Source organism: Thermobia domestica, chromosome 1, assembly GCF_964235325.1.
Source record: "Thermobia domestica chromosome 1, izTheDome1.hap1.1, whole genome shotgun sequence".
Lineage (NCBI taxonomy): Eukaryota > Metazoa > Arthropoda > Insecta > Zygentoma > Lepismatidae > Thermobia > Thermobia domestica.
In genome coordinates this window covers 146,874,087-146,896,394 of record NC_137454.1, presented here as the reverse complement: position 1 = coordinate 146,896,394, position 22,308 = coordinate 146,874,087, and the positions used below count along the sequence as shown (strand labels likewise).

Genomic DNA, 22,308 nt, shown 5'->3' with positions numbered 1-22,308 from the left:
CATGGTTATGCGGTTAGTGTACGCGTCTTCGGTGTGGGACCCGGGTTTGCTTCCCGGAGGAGCTCATGTGGTTCGGATTCCACGTTAATCAGTAGGTCCCGTCTCATATAGCCTCGCTGCTGAAAGGAACGTTAAACAAAATCAACTCAACTCGTTTGTCTGCCTCTACCACACACACTACAGGGTACAACTTTCGGCCTTTTAAGTTAAAATTTTCAGAATGGAAGCACGAGACACACTAAATTTCCTGTATAGATTTTGGCGGCATACCAACGTAAAATATCAAAATGGAGGTCATTTTTTCAAAACAGCGGTATCCACGCTACAAAGCGCAATTTTCTATCTTTTAAGTTGAAATTTTGACGGTGGAAGCACGAGATATGTTAAATTTGCTGTATAGATTTTCTCGGCGATTGAATGTAAAATTTCAAAATTGCGGCCACTTTTTTTTTTCAAAACAGCAGTAAGTAGAAAACTGTTGCAAAGCTGTGACAATGACAATCTTGAAATATAAATCACATTTTAAAACTTTTACCCCAAAGACATTGAAATATTTCGAAAAAAAAAAACGATTAAACCCGAAAAAAACCAATTAAACCCGAAAAAACCCATATGGGCCCAGGTGGGTTGGGCTTTTTCAAAAAAGCCCGGGTTTTTTCAAACCCTGGCCCACCCGAAAAAACCCGCCTTGGTTTTTGAGCTTTCTGTTAATATATTATTGCTACAACTAAGGTGATCACATTGAAAGTGATTTTTATCAGAATTTGGACTTTCCTCGGGCGAATTAAATGCTGCAACGTTAAGGTATACAATATGCTACATAAGACCTTTATAAATTCTGAATGCACTGAATAAATGAAAAAAACCTTACTTTAGCTTGAGATAATTATATAACAAATTAATGTATTGATTATGCTTATAGCCTATTTGAAAAAAACATATATTTTAGAAAATACTTTCCGTGAATAGTGCGCTCGCCGACTCGGCCATGCCAAGGGACGTTATCCCTCATACGTTTGACGAGTTTGAAGCTACATGTGCCGGTACTACTAGTAAATATGTAGTGCATTAGTAAAACTATTAGTATTAATTCTTACCTTTGATGGTAGCACAAGTATTCTTCAGTAAAATTTAGTTTTCTAACAATAACAGTTTAGTTCAGTTGTTTGTTGGTACTCTTCAAATAAGCATTCTTTAGAATCAACACCAACAATAACGTAAAAATTCTTGTCAAATTTAAGAAGCTTATTTCTCAGAGTTCCGAAAACTACGGAACACTTACTACTTCAAGTCAGTGGCGGCCGGTGGATTGTGGTTTCGGGTGTTGCAGTACGAACGATCGGAGACAGAAGATTTAAAGTAGACTCATTGACTAATCAGCATAACTTTAGATCCAAATGCTATGTTAAATACAATCCTGTTTTTAAAAAATAAAAAATGTAAAACATTTTATTCGATTGATCACCTTAATTAGTAAGTTCATTCTCCTCTCTCTGATTGGAGCGAACCTCCCTAATACATGCCGGTTGAACTCTGGTATTTTTATTATCAGGTCTTTTTCGATGTAAAGCATAACCAATGGTGATAACCTTTCTTGGAACATTCAATTCCTTGAAAGTGTCAGTTCTTTTTGATGTGGAAAAAACTTTTCTTCTTTTGCTGACGCCATAGGTATAGTTAATATTAATTTCAGAAGCTTTATTAGATTCACTAAATATTTTTTCTAGATTATTGCGAACAATTCATTCTAGCAAACTCAGTCCCGGATAATGATCCAAATTCCTCTTCAGCGTAGACTGAAGAGAGTTCGTAGCAGAGATTAGTGTCATAAAAAATGTACATTGAACATACTTTATTCACAGTTTATCTAGGAAAATTTAAAATAAATTGTGGAGATATATCTAGTGCAAACAACATTCTGCCATAAAATGTCCTGTAAATTTAAACCAGATTTTTTTCGAACACTCTCCTGAATGCTTGTTTTGTCTAAGCCTTAATTGCAAGATTTTCCTCAGTTGAAAGCTAGGAATTTTTTTGTAAGTTATTTACAGAAGTCATGGTATACAATTCATTCAGAATTTGTAAGTTATTTACAGAATTAAAGCACACACAATAAAATTAAATCTAATAACCAAAACAGCTGATACAAAAAAGAGGTACTGGTATATGAATTGTGAATGTCACATATTCATGCATCAACACACACACACATGTGCGTAAAAGAAAAAAAAAATATATTCCAAATCATCCGTCTTGGTTGTTACGCAATGCACGATGAACACAATATACTTCCACATGAGGCGAAACAATGCTTATCAATGCCATACGTTCTGGAAAGCAAACCTTGAAACCCGCCAGATGTAGGATCAGTATGTAACAAGCCAAAAATCAAAGAACGTCAAAACAAATAGCAATGCCAGTTCTACATCCAGAAATGTTAGCTGGGAGGAATCGAAAGTACTTGCGGGATGTCCAATACATCTATATAATAGCGAACCTGTCTTATACTGCACCCGAAAAGACAATAAGTAATTCTTAATTACTGTCACCTATATTTTTAGAAAAAAATGATAGAACGATTATTTTTATAAGAAAAGAAAGAGTACGGTACATGGTGAGGCGTAAAATAAAATACTTAGCCTACATCAATCATTTCTCTGTTAAGCAAGTATAGTTTGTTACGAAAGTCTACAAATGTTGGTTAAGTTTCGAAATTTTGGAGAGGTCCGGACCCGGTGGACCTCCTCGTGGCTACGCCCCTGAGTATTGCTAACTAGTCCCAAATTCAATGTGGCATTCCCTATCGTACAGTTTTATGTGGAAATTATCAAGAGTATAAAATATACTTATTTTATGAATGAAATATATATATATTAAAATACTATCCACAGAGGGGAGGGGAATTCTACATATTGACTAATTAATATTTGGTTCACAAATTACTGTAGAAGAATCCTTCATTATCTATATAAGCTAAGAATTAACTTGTACATGCGGGTCTACTTTCATTTGTTTTCTGCTCTACTACGTATTTTCTTTATTTTGTAATTCTGCAATCACTTTTTTTTTTTTAATTGTCATTATATTGATTTGTTTCAGTATAGTCCCGTAATTTAAAAATATGAAATGCATAAAAACAAATTCCATTTGTTAATTGCTAGTGAAATTTAGCGCGAAAAACCTTCTCGTTCACTGGAAACCGTGCTGTGTTGCAGCAGTATTGCAACGACCAGAGCCTTTAACTTTTGAGATAGGGGAAGGAGACTTAACATTCCTCCAATTGCCGCGCTGAAGGATACTGGTCGTTGTAAGCTCACTGCAACGCAATATAAATTTGAGACTCTGTGACGGATTATTTTTCGCTTTTTGAAACGGATTAACGAAACGGACAGTTACGAAAGTAAAAAATTTGTTATTTAAAGTATATATGAGAGTATTACAAAGTATTTTTTCTGTTCTTCACTATTATTGCTAATAACATTATTTTCTTGTAATACTTCGGTCGTTGCGCAACGCTGCAACACTAACATTAGCCGCCATTGCTTCAAGTGCTGAACTCAAACTTCCGTACTAGTGGAAGTTTCGATGTACAGTAAAGAAAGCTGCATTTTTGAGGGAAAAAAAGTCACGAAAGAAATGCTCGCGAAATTCCCGCAATTAAACGCACAAATCATCGGAACTGAATAATTCAACAATAAAACTATTTATTTTACGCTGGAAGATATTTAATTTCATTTAAGACATTTTGAAACATTTACTTTATAAAATATGAATTATCTTTTTGTTAATTGTTTTAAATTAACTTTCTGGAAAGAAACGTCTTGCAACAAATGTTCGGGAATTTCCCCTAATTGAACGCACAAAATATCGAAAGTGACCTTCAAAGAATAAAACCATTTATTTTACGCTGTTAAATTAATATATTTGGTGTTCATATTTGGCAAACGTCACTGAGGCTTCTGGGATGATTCGATCTACTTTTGTTCGTTCGTCTGCTTGTACCACACCTACTACAGGGTACCACCTTCGATCTTTTAAGTTTAAATTTTCAGAGTACAAGCACGAGACACACTAAATTTCCTGTTTAGATTTTGGCGGCATACCAACGTACAATTTCAAAATAGTGGCTTAAAAAAATAGCGGGTATCCACGCTAAAAAGCAAAATTTTCGGTCTTTTAAGTTGAAATATTTAGAATAAATGTACAAGACACTCTACTGTATATATCTTGGCGGCGATCTAAAGTAAAATTTCAAAATGACGGCCATTTTTTCAAAACAGTAGTGTATAGAAAATTGTTGCAAGTTGTGACAATGGTAATCTTGTAATATAAATCACATTTCAACACTTTTGCCCCAAAGACATTGAAATATTTCGAAAAAACCAATTAAACCCGAAAATACCTCCAAAAAACCCCGAAATACCCCAGGTGGGTTTGGCTTTTTTTTAAAAAAAAAAAAAACGGGTTTTTTCAAACCCTGGTCCTAGAACTTTGCCATTCTTTCAAAATCTTCCCACTACGATGGCCATCCATAGAAAAAAAAAATTGTAAATCATGATAAGATTACAGACATCATCACCAAATATCTGCAAGCCTTTTCTGAACTCATTATGAACAGTATGAATATTGTAACTAACAATATCCAGTAACGGTAAGCCAGGCACATTTTGCACAAACTCAGATGTGATTCTGAACACTGTTGGCATTTGGTCCATCACTTTCCAGCATAAGAAAACTGGGTTGTTTAAATTGTGTAAATCCAGCACTTAACAAGTGTACTTATGGATGTTCTCACCTTTTTCGTGTCCAATGAAAAATGGACGCAAGTTGCAAAGTAGAGCTCCAATAACGAATTGCAAACTGTAGTTCACAAAGCTGTTTGTGAAAAAATGGCTCTCAAGCATGAGTCAACACATACAGTTTAGAATGGCTAAGACAAAAGTTTCTGGGAAAACTGTTTGGATCTGGAAGCATGGATCATATAACATCAGCTATATTATCATACGATGCTGCAGATAAGTTTTGAGTAACAACATGTAAAGCCCAAACAAAATCTGCTCTGGTAGCTGCATGATACTCTGAGCTGAACTTTAGCTTGATCGGTGTTATTGCATCAGCGAAAGGTGGCTGGTTTGGAGACGGCAAAGACACTGGACTTACCGAACTCGCAGTATCAGTTAAATCAGTACTTACGAAACCTTCAGTTCCTAAGCATATGTTAGTCGGGCAGATTTTCAACTGGAGCTCACTCAGTTTCTCCTTTGTATTTGTACCATATTTTGATGTTGACACATGCTGTGACACAGCTTGAAATCTTTTTCCTTCAATGTTTATTGTTGCACTACAAACACGACAGAACATTTCCACTTCACTCTTCTTTGTTAACCAAGATGATAGTTTGTGTCCAAAAGCATCAGTTCGCTAAAACCAATCATCCAAAACGCGATACCTCGATTCGGACTTTCTGGAACGCTCAAATTACAATCTTTGCACTCAAAAAAACAATGGCCTACAGGGAAACACAACATGGCTCCATTACTGGGTGTTTCAACTAGAAGATTCACACTTTGAAGTGAAATAAAAATGAAATGAATAGCTTTTCTGTAAAGCTTGGCAACTTTTAACATATTATAAAAAGAGTAATAAAGAAAATTCACTTAGAAAAAGCAAATTCGTAGATTCAACAAGCTGGAAGCAGGCTCTTCCACAGGGTGGATTCACTCCCTTCCAGAACACCAGCAGGGTTTGAAAAAACCCGGGTATTTTTTAAAAACACCCAACACACCTGGGCCCATATGGGTTTACTGGGGTATTATTGTTTTTTTTCGGGTTTAATTGGGTTTTTTCAAAATATTTCCATGTCTTTAGGGTAAAAGTGTTAAAATGTGATTTATATTTCAGTTTGTCATCGTCGCAACTTGCAAGAATTTTCTGTTCACTACTGTTTTGAAAAAATAAACGCCATTTTGAAATTTTATATTGGATCGTCGAGAAAATCTATACAGCAAATTTAGAATGTCTCTTGCTTCTACCCTCAAAATTTCAACTTAAAAAGTCCGAAAATTACACCCTGTAGCGTGGATATACGTTAGTTGAAAAATGGTCGCCATTTTGAAATTTTACGTTAGATTGTCCCCAAAATACATATACAGAGTGTCTCGTGCTTCTAGTCTGAAAACTTTTTTAAAAGACCGAAAATTGCGCTTTGTAGCGTAGATACTTGCTATTTTGAAAAAAAAAAAAAATGCCGCTATTTTGAAATTTTACGTTGGTATGCAGCAAAAATCTATGCAGGAAATTTAGTGTGTCTCGTGCTTGTACCTAGAAAATTTAAACTAAAAAAACCGGAAGCTGTACCTTGTAATATGTCTGTGGTACAGGAAGACAAACGAACAAATGTAGATCGAATCATTCCAGGAGCCTCATTAACGTTAGATCGAATCATTCCAGGAGCCTCAGTAACGTTCGAAGAGTACAGTATGAATACCAAATATATTACCGGTATTTTTAAAACAGATATAATTCATGTACTATAAAATAAATGTTTCAAAATATCTTATATGGAAATATTTTCCAGCGGAAAATAAATAGTTTTATTGTTGAAGTTCACTTCCGATACTTGGCGCGTTCAATTACGGGAATTTCCCTGGTACTAGCAAGACGGTTCTTTCTCGAAAATGAATTTAAAACAATTAACAAAGAGATAATTCTTATTTTATAAAGTAAATGTTTCAAAATGTCTTAAATGAATAAATATCTTCCAGCTTAAAATAAATAGTCTTATTGTTGAAGTATTCACTTCCGATGCTTTGTACGTTCAATGGGAATCTCCCGAGCACTTTTTTCATGACGGGTTTTCCCCGAAAATGCAACTTTCTTTACTGTACATCGACACTTAATCTAGTACGAAAGTTTAAATTCAGCACCTGAAATAGTAGCGTTAGTTAGTCTTCGGAACTCCGAGAACTAAGCTTCTTAAATTTTACAAGAATTTTTACGTTGTTGCTGATTTCGATTCTACAGAATGATTATTTGAAGAGTAGCAACTAATGACGGAACTAAACTGTTGTTGTTGTTGTTGGAAAGCCAAATTTTACTGAATAATACTTGTGTTACCATCTAATGCATGAAATAACACTAATAGCTTTACTAATGTATTTACATATTTACTGGTGGTACACGCATCTATGACCTTAAACTCGTGAAATGTATGACGGATAACGTCCCAGAGCGTCACCGAGCATACTATTTACAGAAAGTATTTTCCACAACATAAAATTGCATATTTTACTTCAAATAGGCTATAAACACAATCCATACATTAACAGGGTGTCTACTGGAATACCAGAAAGTAAATTCATGACTTTTTCATGACTTTTCATGACCTTTTTGTTCAAATTTTCATGACCATGGCGATAAAAATTTACCATTAGTAATAATAAACCCCTACCATCAGTGGTGCATCGGAGCTATGCGGGTTGCTAGTCGTAAATATCACTTATTGTGAATCTTAAAGAAAGAATCTAAAATTCTGCCGCCTTGTGCTCGAGCACAGAATAGCACTTACCTAAATACGGGCCTGCTCTTACCAGTTAATCACTCTATACTGTATTTGAAGTTTTAATTCTGAGTATAATTATCCATCTAGCAGAATTTGTCTAAAATTAAGCACTCAGAGAACTGCCCAAAGACAAAACAAATTATAAAAGAAATTCGTTTTAAAAAAATAGATCATCAAATTTAAAATCTGCAAACTCAAACGAATAATATTATTTGCATAAGTCTAAAGGCCCGAAAATACACAATTTACATTTCTTACAAGTAAAGAAATAGCAGATCACAAAGTTGGACAGTAAAAAGTTGTTACTATATTACAGAGACTAGAAGATGAAATGGGAGCAGCTAGGAAGACAGTAAAGTACCAGTTAGCCAGCACTAACTGGTGGGGGAAATTCTCACAATTACTGACCTGATACAACTGTTTCAGTACATGCAGTATGAGGTATAAAAGTATAAAGTATAAAAATATACTCTGAGATTTCAGATTTTCATGACCAGTTGGGTAAATAAAGGACTTTTTCATGACTTTCATGACCACTAAGCAAAATATATGACTTTTTCATTACTTTCATGACTTTCATGACCAGTAGACACCCTGATTAATTTGTTCTATAATTATCTCAAGCTAAGGTAAGATTTTTTATTCACTCAAAACTTTATATAGGTCTGACATTGAATGAAACAGCTCTAACATGAAAGCATCTAATTCGACCAAGGAGAGTCCAAAATCTGATAAAAATCACTTTCAATGTGATCACCTTAGTTGTACCGATAATATACTAACAACAAGCTCAAAAACTAAGGTGGGTTTTAAATTTTTTTTCAGGTGAGTCCAACCCGAAAAAAACCGGTGGGTGTTTTCGGGCTGGGCCCACTTGGACAAACCCTGAACACGAGTGAGTAGGGAATGTACACAATGGAGGGAAATTCAAATGCAGGTTTGTTCATGAACAATTTATGTCCTCAACATGCTCTACAAACACTTTTACTGTTTTTTTTTTTTTTTTTTTTTTTTAATTTCTAGCCTACAACACTGGAAAAAGTTGCAAATAGTTGCAAAAAGTGACAAATAGTTGCTTACTGGGAGTCCTGCTGTTAAAATCAATTGAATCCTAATTGTACATCTGTCATTGCAGGTAGAAGGTGAGATGGAAGAGGCACTAGGAAGTTTCACGTCGTAGTAGCTGAGGACCGTTATGAAGTTTCTTATAGCCCCACGGAAAGAATTAGATTTCTGGGCTGTCGGCATCTAAGGCCTTCGTCACGTATATGAGGGATGACGTGCCTCGGCGAGCACACTATTCGATGAAAGGGAAGGAAGGAAGCGGCCTGAGACCTTATGTTAGGTACCATCCCGGAATTTGCATGATGTTAAATGAGGGAAACCCAGGAAAAACTTTACTCAAGATGGCTGATCTGAACAAGCTGTTACACTTTTCCGACCAAGTGTCCCCACCGGGAATAGAACCCACGCTTCACGGAAAGTCTGCAAAGGAAATTCATATGAATATGTGCCAAACACGGAAGAGAAATGTCCTTTATACAGCTAAGTAAAAACCTGGGTATCACGTTTTAAGACTGGCAATTACACACATGGTTGAAGATGAGTCCCGCAGCGGATGACTGTCAACCTCAACAGATCAGCAAACATGTGATATTGTCCATGTGATGATTCTTGAGAACCGTTGAATATTCGCCAATAAGACTGCCCAGTTGCTGGACATCTCCAAGGAGCGAGTTGGTTATATTATTACCAGTCCTAAACATGTGCAAGTTTCAGCGAAATGACTGCCGAAACTTTTGAGTACGGATCAAAAGAAGGAACTTGTCGAAGCATCCCAAGTCACATTGGCCTATTTTGAAAGGACAAATGACTTTTTGGCTAGACTAGTGACAGGATGAAACCTGGCTCCATATTTATGATCCCGAAGTCAAGGAATAGTCAAAAGAACAGCGCCATACTGGTTTCCCCCCCCCCTTCAAAAAAGTTCTGTACCCATAAAATCGGCAAAAGAAGTCCTGGCGTTCGTTTTCTGGGACAAATATGGCATTATAATGGTGGATTTCGTATTGAATGGCGCCTCTATCACGGATAGTATTATGCTAATCTTCTAGACCAGCTGAAAAAAGCAATTAAGAGGAAACGCCTTGGAAAGCTCACAAAAGGGATCATGTTGTTGTACGATAATGCACTCGTACACAAGTCCAACATTGTTGCTGCCAATAGATCTACCACCCACCTTACTTCCCACACCTGACCCCTTACGAGTACTTTCTACTTCGCAACCTGAAAAAATATCTGAAGGTCACCGTTTTGAGGACATTTCTGACTTCACACAGGCTGTTGAGAGCTGGTTTGAGAAACAATCAAATTATTATAGCATATGCTAGAAAAGCTTCAACAAAGCTGTCAAAAATGCAGTGATCTCAATCGGGAATACGCTGAGTAAATATGTAATCTCGGACCTCTGACGTTGATTTTTTTTCTTAGCGAAGACACGAAATTTTCAGCAACCCCTCGTATACTTGCAACACAATATCCATCATGACATGGTTTTGTATTTTGTTTTGAGAAAGTAAGAAGTCAGAGCCTACAATAAGATAGTCAAAAATGCTATCTAACTGGGTCAAGGCAGGAGTGCAGCATGGGGCACGTATGTGAAGCTGGCCCCCCACTTTCAAATTTCGATTCGAAACTGAAGCCAATCGACTGTTTTTCGTTTGTTATTGATTGTTTTGAAGAAAAAATAGTTTGTTTCGAAAAACGTACAGAAATATTCAAAAAATAAAGTTGGGGGGAGACAACTTCACACTAGCCCCCCCCCCCCCCACTTTAAAATTTCGATTCGAAACCGAAGCCAATCGTTTGTTTTTCGTTTGTTATTGTTTGTTTTGAAGAAAAAATAATTTGTTTCGAAAAACGTACAGAAATATTCAAAAAAATAAAGTTCGGGGGGCCAACTTCATAGTACCCCCCCCCACTTTAAAATTTCGATTGAAACCGAAGCCAATCGTTTCAAAACAATCAATAACAAACGAAAAAGAAACGAAATTTGAAAGTGGGGGGCTAGTGTGAAGTTGCTCCCTCCAACATTATTTTTTGAATATTTCTGTACGTTTTTCGAAACAAACTATTTTTTCTTCAAAACAAACAATAACAAACGAAAAACAAACGATTGGCTTCAGTTTCGAATCGATATTTGAAAGTGGAGGGCCAAGCGGAAAATTGCCCACCCTCAAATTTTATTTAGTGAAAATCTCCGTAACTTTTTCGAAACAAATGATTTTATCTTCAATACAATCAGTAACAAACGAAAACCAAACGATTGGCATCAGTTTGGAGTCGAAAGTTGAAAGTGGGGGGCAGCGTGAAGTTGCCCCCCCCCAACTTCATTTTGTGAATGTCCGTACGTTTTTCGAAACAAAAGATTTTTTTCTTCAAAACATTCAATAACAAACGAAAATGAAACGATTGGCTTCGGTTTCGAATCGGAATTTGAAAGTGGGGGGGGCTAGTGTGAAGTTCCCCCCCCCCAACTTTATTTTTTGAATATTACTGTACGTTTTTCGAAACAAACGATTTTTTCTTCAAAACAATCAATAACAAACGAAAAACTAACGATTGGCTTCAGTTCTGAGTCGACATTTCATACTAGAAAGCCCAGCGGGAAATTGCCAACCCCCAAATTTTATTTAGTGAAAATCTCCGTAACTTTTTCGAAACAAACTATTTTTCTTCAAAACAATCAATAACAAACGAAAAACAAACGATTGGCTTTAGTTTGGAATAGAAATTTCATAGTGGGGGGCAGCGTGAAGTTGCCCCCCCAATATTATTTTGTGAATATGTCCTACGTTTTTCGAAACAAACGATTTTTCTTCAAAACAATCAATAACAAACGAAAAACAAACGATTGGCATTAGTTTGGAATCGAAATTTGAAAGTGGGGGGGTAGCATGAAGTTGCCCCCCAACTTTATTTTGGAAAATGACCGTACGTTTTTCGGAACAAACGATTTTTTCTTCAAAACAATCAATAACAAACGAAAAACAATCCATTGGCTTCAGTTTCGAATCGAAATTTGTAAGTGGGGGGGGGCAACTTCACATACGTGCATGGGGCCCGCATTGGGTGTGTCTGTAGGGAGCAGGAGCGTCAGTAACGATGGATGCACGCATAAACGAGGATAGTAGAAAACCACTTAATAACACTTGTCTTGCGTCTGGCACAACTTCGCAAAACTTCTATGATCCCTTTGTATATTGCACTCAAGAAAACACTTCATTACAGTATGTCTCCCAATCCGAAAAAAATTTGCTTTCTTATAAAATTTTATTGTGAAATCAAGTAACATTTCTTCCGTAGATTTTACCATTACGCCTCCCTAAAATAGGATGGCACCGAGTACAATAAAGCAGTGTAGGGATAAGTAAAGTCAGGTAAGATTAGTGTTAGGGAAGTCTGGAACAGTGGACCCATTTCGTTACAATTAATCGAGTATAATTTCTCGTGTCTGCGTAAGAATACCAACTGGAGCGGGCATTGTAAAGTTTAGCTCCAAAAAGATTTTAGCTATAAATAATTCATGCCAATTTAAAATACTAGGAATACGATCAGTCACAAGTTACTGATCCTACGCTTTTGCTGTGAACGTACTTCTAATCATAAAGTATGCTTTGACGCACTTAAAATCACATAACTTAAGAAAAGAATGAAGTATTTACACATATTTTAAAATATCAGAAATGTAATTCGTACTAAATACTGTATCTCGACCTAAAATTTAATCGGTATATAATACAAAAATTGTAACTGAAAAGTCAATATTCTTTTATGTTAAATTACACTAAAACATCATATTACCATTGTCTTGTCTTCAAATCATCTCGCTGTACTGTTCCCAATTCATGCTTCATATATAAAAACAAGTATTACTTCTCGTATAACTACTATAACCTGTCAAACTAAGCTTCCGCCATATTGAAATAGTATACGAACGAATCGAGATGGAAATAAACGCAGCCATTGGTGCAAATACCAAAGGCGGAGACAGCAGGTCGTTTCATGTTCAGTGGAACAAGAGATTGAATCAATGCACATAATGTGTGCTCCAATAGTTAACGCTGAGATCTGCTCAGTAATCTCAGAATACTGATTAAGGATAGTCTTTCACACATGGTAATTTTACGGTAAATACAAGTGAATTCATGCGAAGGAGGATTGAGTAGGGTATTCAACTGCAGTGTTGGAGCTGGAGGATTTTTTTTTATAATGTAGGAAACCAGTATTTCACGTTTACAAGTATATTGTTACAAGTGTGAAGTCATTGTAAGGGCTATTCTGAGGTTAAAATAAATTAAAAGTATGAAAAAAATGACAACTCCTTAAAATAAATGAAAAGTATGAAAAAGTAACTTCTTGAGTGCATGTGAAAGATAACGGTGTGGCATATTAATTTCCAGTGATGGGATACTTCAGCAAGATGTACGAAACCTGTATTGATATTTACAAGCATAAAGTTACAAGTGCTCTAACCTATATGATTTTAATGCGATATCAAAACTTTTCTACACGGTTTTTGTTTACGCGCATAGTTTTTGCAACTGACGAGCATAGACCCTGCACTTTGACCCCTGCTGCGCTCCTAGTCTGAATCGGTTAGATTGCATTCTCGCTTGTAGTGGGTTTCTAGCACGACTTAATTTGGGTTTTGGCACAGTTTGTTTATGGCATATGTATAGACACATAAGTCTCGTAGGAAGAAATCCTTGTACAGGGTGTCTACCGGTGACGAAAATCATGAAATCAGAAAACGGTTATGAAAGTCAAGAAAAAGTCACGAAATTTACCTTTTGAGTCACAATTCTTTTATCTGTGCAAATATAAGTATAGACTGGAATCTTTTGTTCTATAAAACGTCAAAATTCAGTACCTAAAAAGTCTATGGTCAGCTTTAGACACTACTAATTCGCAAGCTAAGTACGCATTAGTATCAAGTTGGCCACACCAGTTTTGGACGGAGAAAAATCATGTCATTCATTTGTGCTATGTTAGTGCTGGTTAATGCCCAAATTTCATCGTATGTGCTATCAAAATAACAAAGTTAGGCCTATCAACAATTTAAATTTCGGGGTCAAGTCAGAGTCAAGTTGGCCTTGCTTTTTTCCCTAATTGTGCTAGAATTGATTTTCTTATGCCAAACGTTTGTGCTACGTTAGTGCTAGTTAGTGCCCAAATTTGAGCGTTAGTGCTGTTCAAATAACGCCGTTATAACGAAATTAATTAGCAGCAAGTTGGCCCCGCTTTTTTCCCTAATTGAAATAGAATTGATTTTCTAATGCCAAACGTTTGTGCTACGATAGTCTAGTTAGTGCCCAAATTTGAGCGTTAGTGCTGTTCAAATAACACCGTTATAACGAAATTAATTAGCTTCAAATTGGCCCTGCTTTTTCCACTAATTCAAACAGAATTGATTTTCTAATGCGAAACGTTTGTGCTACATTAGTGCTGGTTAGTGCCCAAATTTGAGCATTAGTGCTCTTCAAATAACGCCGTTATAACGAAATTAATTAGCGTCAACTTGGCCCCGCTTTTTCCTTAGTTTCCTGTGGGATAGTATCTTCCCCTTGCTTCTATGAAAATAAAATACTACACATTACCCCATTTCATTTCGCCAGTAGCTTGCTATTTGCTGATCAGTTAAAACAATATTCCTGGGCATCGTGGCAAAAAATGTATTTGCTTTCTCGTGCACTGTACGAAAGACACAGAGTGAACGCAGTAAAAACGAAACAAGGAGAAAAAATATAATGCAATGTAAAGTGCTTGGACTCTTTCGACAAATCACTCAATGTAGCACTTTCCCTGTAAGCAGGTCTTGATGGTGTAATCGGTAACACCTTGGGTTCAAGTTCATCTGGTCATAAGATCAAGTCTCCCTGAAGACATACTTCTTTTTTCTACAACAATAGAAGGTTTCTAAATTATCCAGTCATCCCAGACAAGGAAACTGTGTAGAAAACCAACATTTCACTTTTGTATTCACATTATCGCGAACAAATATCATCATTTCCTGTAGTTCAAATCGTAAACAATAAGTTAGTAAATAGTGTTTTTCTTATTTTTTAAATAAACAATGTCCAGTGTGTTGTCGTCGGCTGAGCTCTACGCTGTAGACCTTACAGTCGCAAGCTTATGATGGAAAGAGTGTCCATGTATTATTATTATTATTATTATTATTATTATTATTATTATTATTATTATTATTAGTAGTAGTAGTAGTAGTAGTAGTAGTAGTAGTAGTAGTAGTAGTAGTAGTAGTAGTAGTAGTATTAGAATGATAAAAGAAGGAAAGAAAAAGACACATAGTCGAAACTATTGATAGGAACAGAAGAAATATACTTTATGTCAGATTCTTTTTAGGTTTACACATGAAGTAATAATAACTTATTATTACATTTATGGATTGACAGATAGAATTATTATTTTATGAGAACAAAAAATGGAGTATAAATATTTGTTAGCTGATAGCAGTAATGAATTTTGTTTCATCCTTCTTCTAAATAGGTTGAGTTGATTTTGAGTTTAACGTCCCTGTCAGAAGCAAGGCTATATGAGACGGGACCTACTGATTAACGTAGAATCTGAAACACATAAGCTTCAGTTGAAAATCGAACTCGAGTCTTTTTCTAAATAGGAAGGTGAGGTGACACCTTAAAAGAATCGTTCTTGTGACTAGATTTGTAAGTTCGATCGCTATTTGTAATTTGTGTTATTCCTTCTAATGCTTTATCAACGTTGCATGTTGCGTTAAATTTAATAATTTGTTGGCGAAATCACGTGTAAAATTTGAAGACCGAGGTAGTTGTGTAAATTCGCACATTGATCGAGGTAATGAAGCCAGAGTAATGTGCGTATGTTTCTTGAAGAAAGAAATCAGTTTCTCTGCTCTGGCCATCCTCCCTCGTTGAGTATTCGACAGCAAGGTGATCTGAAGCACTTGTAGTACACGGATCGATTCCCGTGCAGAAGTTTCTCATTCTTGAGCACAAGTAGAAAAGACAAAAAAAAAAAAAAAAAAAAAAAACGAATCGAGACGGATGAAATTTAGAGCTAACAAGTAAGACCAAACCAAAGGTATGAGTCATTACGTGATTTGTTTAAGAACAATTAAATGGAGGAAAATTGTTTTGTCTGTGTCTAGGAATGGAGTATAAATAAAAGAAGGAACTACATTTCTGTCCAGAATTTCTGTCGCATGTCTTTCAAAATTATGTAACTCTCTTTCTTATGATAGAAAATGTTAAATATATTCTTAGAAATATGCAGAAAAAGGAAACCACACATTCACAAAAAAATGTTCTGAAAAAAAAAAGAAATAAAGAAGTTATACCTAATTAATAAAAGAAATCTCCGAAACTAATCGCCAAATTCGAAGTTCCATTTTCGTAAGCAGGGCAAAATTTACAGAGAGATAGAGAGAGAGAGAGGGAATTTTATGTTTTATCAGAAACAAAGCGTAAATCTTTCATAATGTTAGTTACTATACATATTGCACAGCTTTAATAATAATACATATTAAACAAACGAAGAAAAGGAAACAAGCCACAAAATATGCGAAGCGATAGGGCAGTTTGTGGTAGTGATTTGCTAATATGCTTTTACTAAGAGGGTGAATCTTGAAATACCTTCGTAAAGTAGACGGTTATCGGACGCTCCTCGAATATTTTGTTTTTATCCACGATAATGAGTTCGAATCCCATACCCTACGTAACCATTTTTTTTTAAGTAAAGCTTGATTCTGTCAATTTCTTAAATAGCAATGTTTTGTTCTATTAATGTTGCTTAGTATTATCATCTTCATTATAGTGTACTTGAATATTTTCAAATAGTCCAGAATTGCGTCCTTTAAATAAAGTATTACGATTATGAAGAATTTTATAAAAAGAGGAAACTTAATTTCTAATCATTACCATAGCGGGAAGTGGTAAGTTATAAATATTTGAAATAGTAATTAACATATGAATAGACTTTAATGAAACATTACTAAAATAAAGCATTTACTCTGAATAGTCTCTGCAAGTAATTTGTAGAAAATGGACAGATATAGTGAAAATAAACTTTTAGTTGTCAATTAAAAGTGTAGTAGCGATAGCTCTAAACCCAAGGAGAATATTCACTCTTTCCTTCATGAAAATAATAAACATTTTACAAATATAATGATCTTTTGGCTGTATCGTAAATCTTTTAGTAAATAAATAATTATATAAAATACATATTATGTATCTTTTTATCATCGTGACTCGATAGCTGATTGCGAGGGTGAAGATAATGAATATTACTACTAATCGTTACAAATCTAGGGGCTACTGTGGCCCAATGGAAGGCGGTGGGTGTAGCTGAGCAGCCTGAGGTGTTAGACTGTAGTGTCGTCAACGGCTCGAGCGGCTTGGCTCACGGCCGAGTCACCACCGACCCGAACCGAGAAGTGAACCGAGCCCACACCTCACCCTACCGAGCTGGCTCAAGTCCTCGGTACACTTGGACCAAACCGAACCGAGCCAATGGCTCATCCCAACGTAGCCGCCTCGAGCCAAGGGCTCACCTGAGCCGAACCGAACCGAGCCGATAGCTTATTCTAACGGAGCTGGCTCGAGCCAATGGCTCACCTGAGCCGAGCCGAACAGAGCCAATGGCTCATCTGAGTCGAGCCGAACCGAGCCGATGGCTCATCCCAACCGAGCCGGCTCGAGCCGATGGCTCACTTAAGGTGAGCCGAATGAGCCGACTCGAGCTGTTGTCTCAGTTGAACCGAACCGAGCCGAGCGGGTTGACATTATTATTAGACTGACGATTGTGAGGTTTTCGAGTCCCTCTGTGGTAGAAAGGGAAGAATTTTAATTGTCCTCGATGTTTCTGAATACATGTTCCTGTCGATTCCAGGAGTCCTGAAATGTGATTGAAATAGAAAATAAGTCAGGAAGCTAAAAAATGTATAGCGGTCACCTTTGGTGCATAGAGTCCCTGGTTCGATCCCAGCCCGTGCCAAGTGAACTTTATGGTGGACACGGCGTGTGTGTGTTGGTTACTCGGGGTCACTTGGTAACACGTTGTATCGTATATGGTGCGAGTCAAAACTTTAAGATGCTTTTTATCTTCTATCACTGGCTATTGCGCTCTCCTATTTTGTAATATTAACACTTTAAATGTGCACTACTGCCTCGCGAAAGATGGCCCCGAAGTTCGTTCACCAAAATCTGCTTTCCCCTTATTAGTTTTCAACAGTTCACTTGAATTGAACTACTCATTCTATGGGGAGGAAGGAGGTTTAAATGAGTCTTCCAAATATTTCTTAAATAAATCTCTTTCCGATCATTAGAAAATGCATACGGGAGAACTCTCAAATAAAGTAAATGTACGAGTGTTATTTTGTTATAAAATTACATGGCAAACGCATTTTATATGATCCCAAACAATTATCGTCGAATATACAAGATGAAAGAAGCACTTCTATTAGCAAAATTAAAAATACCTCAATAATTGATCCCTCTACAAGCCAAGTTTTCTGTATCGACTGCGTGCCAAATCGGAAGAACTCACGACTAGTAATCATAAAGTTGGTTGTCACCCCCACCCAAGGCTAGTGTTTGTTTCTCCTTTAGTGTTTTTAGATTCACCTTAATGTAACAAAATCATGCATACAGGCGATTTAACATATTTTCAAGAAATAATCTTGTGGTAGATTGTCGTTTCGTAGCGTCTTTGCCGCTGGTGGGACGCTAGTGGTATAATTTTCAAAACGGAAGTGGGGCCACCGCAGATCGTCGCTGCGGGGCCCGCAATTTTTGGCAAGATGTCGCTAGTTGCACATCGGTGGTCCACTACGCTTACGGCATGGGGATATTTATAAATAATGGTTACAACAGATTAATAAGATGAGAGATAGAATCTGTTCCTTGGTCACTGACTCCATATCAGAAAGCATTACTCGCTATCCCTTACTGTTTTTGTTCTAAAGATTGAAATCGAAAATTGTTAATTTGAATCGCGTCCAGCTTGAATAGATGGTTAAAGGGAAGATACAACGTACTGTTATGAAGCTAAATCAATTAGATAAACTATATCTCGATAGGCCTATCTCTTACCGTCTTGCTCTACGGAAATCGGTATTGAAACCGAAAGTAATAATAAAATTTAAACCATTCCCGGTTTTGGTAGAGTGTTCGCCATTGTGATGATAACGTTGCTTTCAAACACTGAATCGTTTGCAGAAAACCGCTTGTTGTTATATAATAACCATTTTATTCTATGTAGATAAACGTTAAACTGGAAATGATTAACTTGAACAACTTCAGATTTCAACAGAGAGTAAAGAGAGGAAATGAAACCTATCCTTGGGACGGTGAATCGATTGCAAGATCCGTTATCTCTTTAGCTTTACCGTTTTTCCTATGATACCTGTCAACAGATGGACGGACGAACGGACGTAGCTTTTCTATCAGTCCTTAGATACTTATGCATAACACAGTTTAGTAGTCTCATACCGAAAGTGAACCTAATGCCTATTTTCAGAATAAAACACTAGCTTCTGCCAGCAATCAAAACTGGATAATAGAAGTTCGTCTGTTGTGAATGACATGTGAAAACTTTGTCGTTTCTAAATACATTCACCTATATTTGATTTGTATGATAGACTTCATGTAGAAACAAAAATATTGCTTTATTCGTATTAAGACTACTGTGCTAATCACAACACAGAACATGTAGGCACGAAATAGTAGGGGTCCCGTTATACCTCGCCGAGTCAGCAAAAATATTTGTGACGTCATAGATCAAAGGTCAATGTTCTTGAGCCGGGATCAATGACCTAGGGATACTTAGGACCACCCCCTCTAGATTTTGGCAGGGGTACCATGGCCCACCCCTAAATTTTGGCAGGGGTACATAGGAGCATCCCTCTTAAATTTTGGAAATTGCCAAATCTAAAAATTTGGTATGGTATCCTAGGACCATAGTATGTATCTTTATCAGTATTGGGGGTCCACCTTGTTCCCTTTCATGGGTAAAAAATACCGAAATATTCAAATTTCGGGTTTTTTTTTACCTAATTTTTCCACTTTGATGAGATCTTATTACCCTATATGGTTATATGGGCGTATATAGGGGTCTATTCCCTTTTACAAGACATGGGTACATTGATGCACTTCTTTAAATTTTTGGGAGGGGTACTTTGGTCCACCTCTTAAATTTTGGAAATTGTTTAATTTAAGCATTTGGTATAATAGTACTGGACCCTAATATGTATCACTATAAATTTGGGTGTCCATCTTATTCCCTTTTATGGGTAAAAAAAATGCCAAAATATAAACGTAAGCAATACGTTGTATCACGTGTTTGGTTTTGACCTAAGTTATCCCCGTTTGATGAGGTCCTTTTATCTTATATGATTATATGGGCGTATACACGGCCCATTTCCTATCATAAGACATAGGTACATTGATGCACCTCTTTAAATTTTTGGTAGGGATGCGCACGAGTCGAGTCGAGTCGAGATTTAAGCCTGTCTCGACTCGTCTCGAGAAAATGTTGTCTCGACTCGAGTCTCGACTCGAAAATATGTTTCTGTCTCGACTCGTGTCTCGACTCGACAGGCTCTGTCTCGACTCGACTCGAATTCGAGTCGAGACGTCTCGAAATTCGAGTCGAGACAAAATGTACGAGTTAAAATATACGCACACATCAGCCAGACCATTATGACTACCTACCTAATTATCAGTATGTCGACCTTTGGAACGGATAACAACGGCGACGTGTCTTGGCATGGACGCAATGATCCTTGGTAGGTCGCTGGAGAGAGTTGACACCACATATGCACACACAGGTCACCTAATTCCCGTAAATTCCGGGGAAGGGGCAATGCGCCGTGACGTCACGTTCAATCACATTCCAGATCTGTTCGATTGTGTTCAGATCCGGCGAGTCGAGGGGCCAGCAAATCACTTGGAACTCGTTCCTGTGTTCCTAGAACCACTCCATCATATTCCTGGCATTGTGACATGGTGCATTTTCTTGTCGAAAAATCCTACTACCGTTGGGAAACATGATCGTCATGAAGGGGTGTCCGTAGTCTGCAAGCAGTGCGCGATACGCCTCGGCCGTCATGATGCCTTGCTCGAGCTCCACTAGACACATGGATGCTCACGTAAATGTTCCCCAGATAATAATTAAGCCGCAGCCCGCTTATCTCCGTCTTGCAGTAAAAGTATCAAGAAGCTGTTCCGGACAGACGGATTCGCACCCTCCCATCGTCATGATGAAGAAGTATCGGGATTCATCAGATAATGCAACGCTCTGCCACTGTGCCAAGGTCCAGTGGCGATGGCCACGTGTTCATTTCAGTCGTAGTTGTCGATGTAGTGGTGTTAACATTCGCACATGAATGGGTCATCGACTGCGGAGGACCATCGTTAGGAGTGTTAGGTGCAATGTGTGTTTAGACTAGTGTTGTGAAAGCCTGGGAAAAAACGGAAATTTTGGGTTTAAAAGAACAATTTTTGGAAAATTTGGGTAAAATTGAAATTTTTGAATATATTATTATATTATGCTTTCAAAATTAAAAGTGTTTTATATTTACTAGTTTAGAGTTAAGAAAATTGAGTACTTATGTTTCTTGTATTAGAATAGGGAAATTTTGTGCACAACTCATCCAAACACTTCAAAGCTCGCACCGTGATAGAATGAAGTTATGGCTACAAAAGAAACTAAAATATAATCCTATTTAGCTTAATTAGTATAGACGCATTAAAATTATCTTGAGCAATCTTATGAAGTCCCCCCTTGATGGCAGGGAAGTGTTAAAATAACGGGGCCAGAATCATTTTAGTTAATATGTTGAATCAAACATATATTTTATAGAGATATCTTCCTTGTTCTTTGTAAAATTTCCTGAAATTTTGAATCCATTAGAAAAAAAATAATTTGTTCGGAAATATTGGCAAAAACAGGAAAATATAGTTTAAAACTATTTTTTGGCCTGACGCTAGTAATCTTACTTGCTGTAATATGTCTGCAGCATATACAGTAGGAAGTCGAAAATCCGAACTAATTGGGACCACAGGTAGTTCGGATTTTCTACAATGACAAAAAAAAAAAAAAATACATTTAGGCTTACATATACTGTACGGTATGTTCTTGAATCGATACAGTGGTTATTCAGTACATACATTAAATACAATACCGAACGTATGGCTGTTTACATTTAATGTTTCTGAAGAACCTGCTCGTACACTAAATTACACTGATCTTGTAAGTCACACTTAAATCTCATAAGCCTAAGAGAAAATAAAAATTTTGGACACAAAGGGCACAAAACTGTCACCAATAAACTTATGGAGCCCCAAAACTATGAATTCGACATTAATACCGGTAATTTTCAATTATCTTTACATGTCACCATCCTCCCTTAGAGTACTAATGGAACTGATTTCAATTTAAACGGCCAGAAGTGTCACTGTGCATCTCAGCGACCCCGAAACCTTTGGATTCGACAGTAATATCGGTCATTTTCAATACTTTTTTATATATCTTCTCCCTCCTCCAAGTTGTGGGGCCGAATTTTGATTTAAAGGGCATCGGAAGTGTCATTGTTCATTTCAGCGACCCCGAAAATTATAGATTCGACACCAATGTCTGTAATTTTCCCTTCTCCCCTTCCCTCAAGTTTCACCCTCAAAGTAAAATAATAAAAA

General features: G+C 36.7%; 1 protein-coding gene across 1 annotated transcript in view; it reads right to left on the bottom strand.

Annotated features, from left to right (window-relative positions):
• Positions 1-12,687, bottom strand: part of Remo (Remoulade) — a 148,639-nt gene extending 135,952 nt beyond the window's left edge. Inside the window, exon 1 of the mRNA XM_081764108.1 lies at positions 12,425-12,687. The gene's annotated coding sequence lies outside the window, so the exon portion shown is untranslated. The remainder of the gene's footprint in view (positions 1-12,424) is intronic.
• Between the last annotated feature and the right edge of the window lie 9,621 nt (positions 12,688-22,308).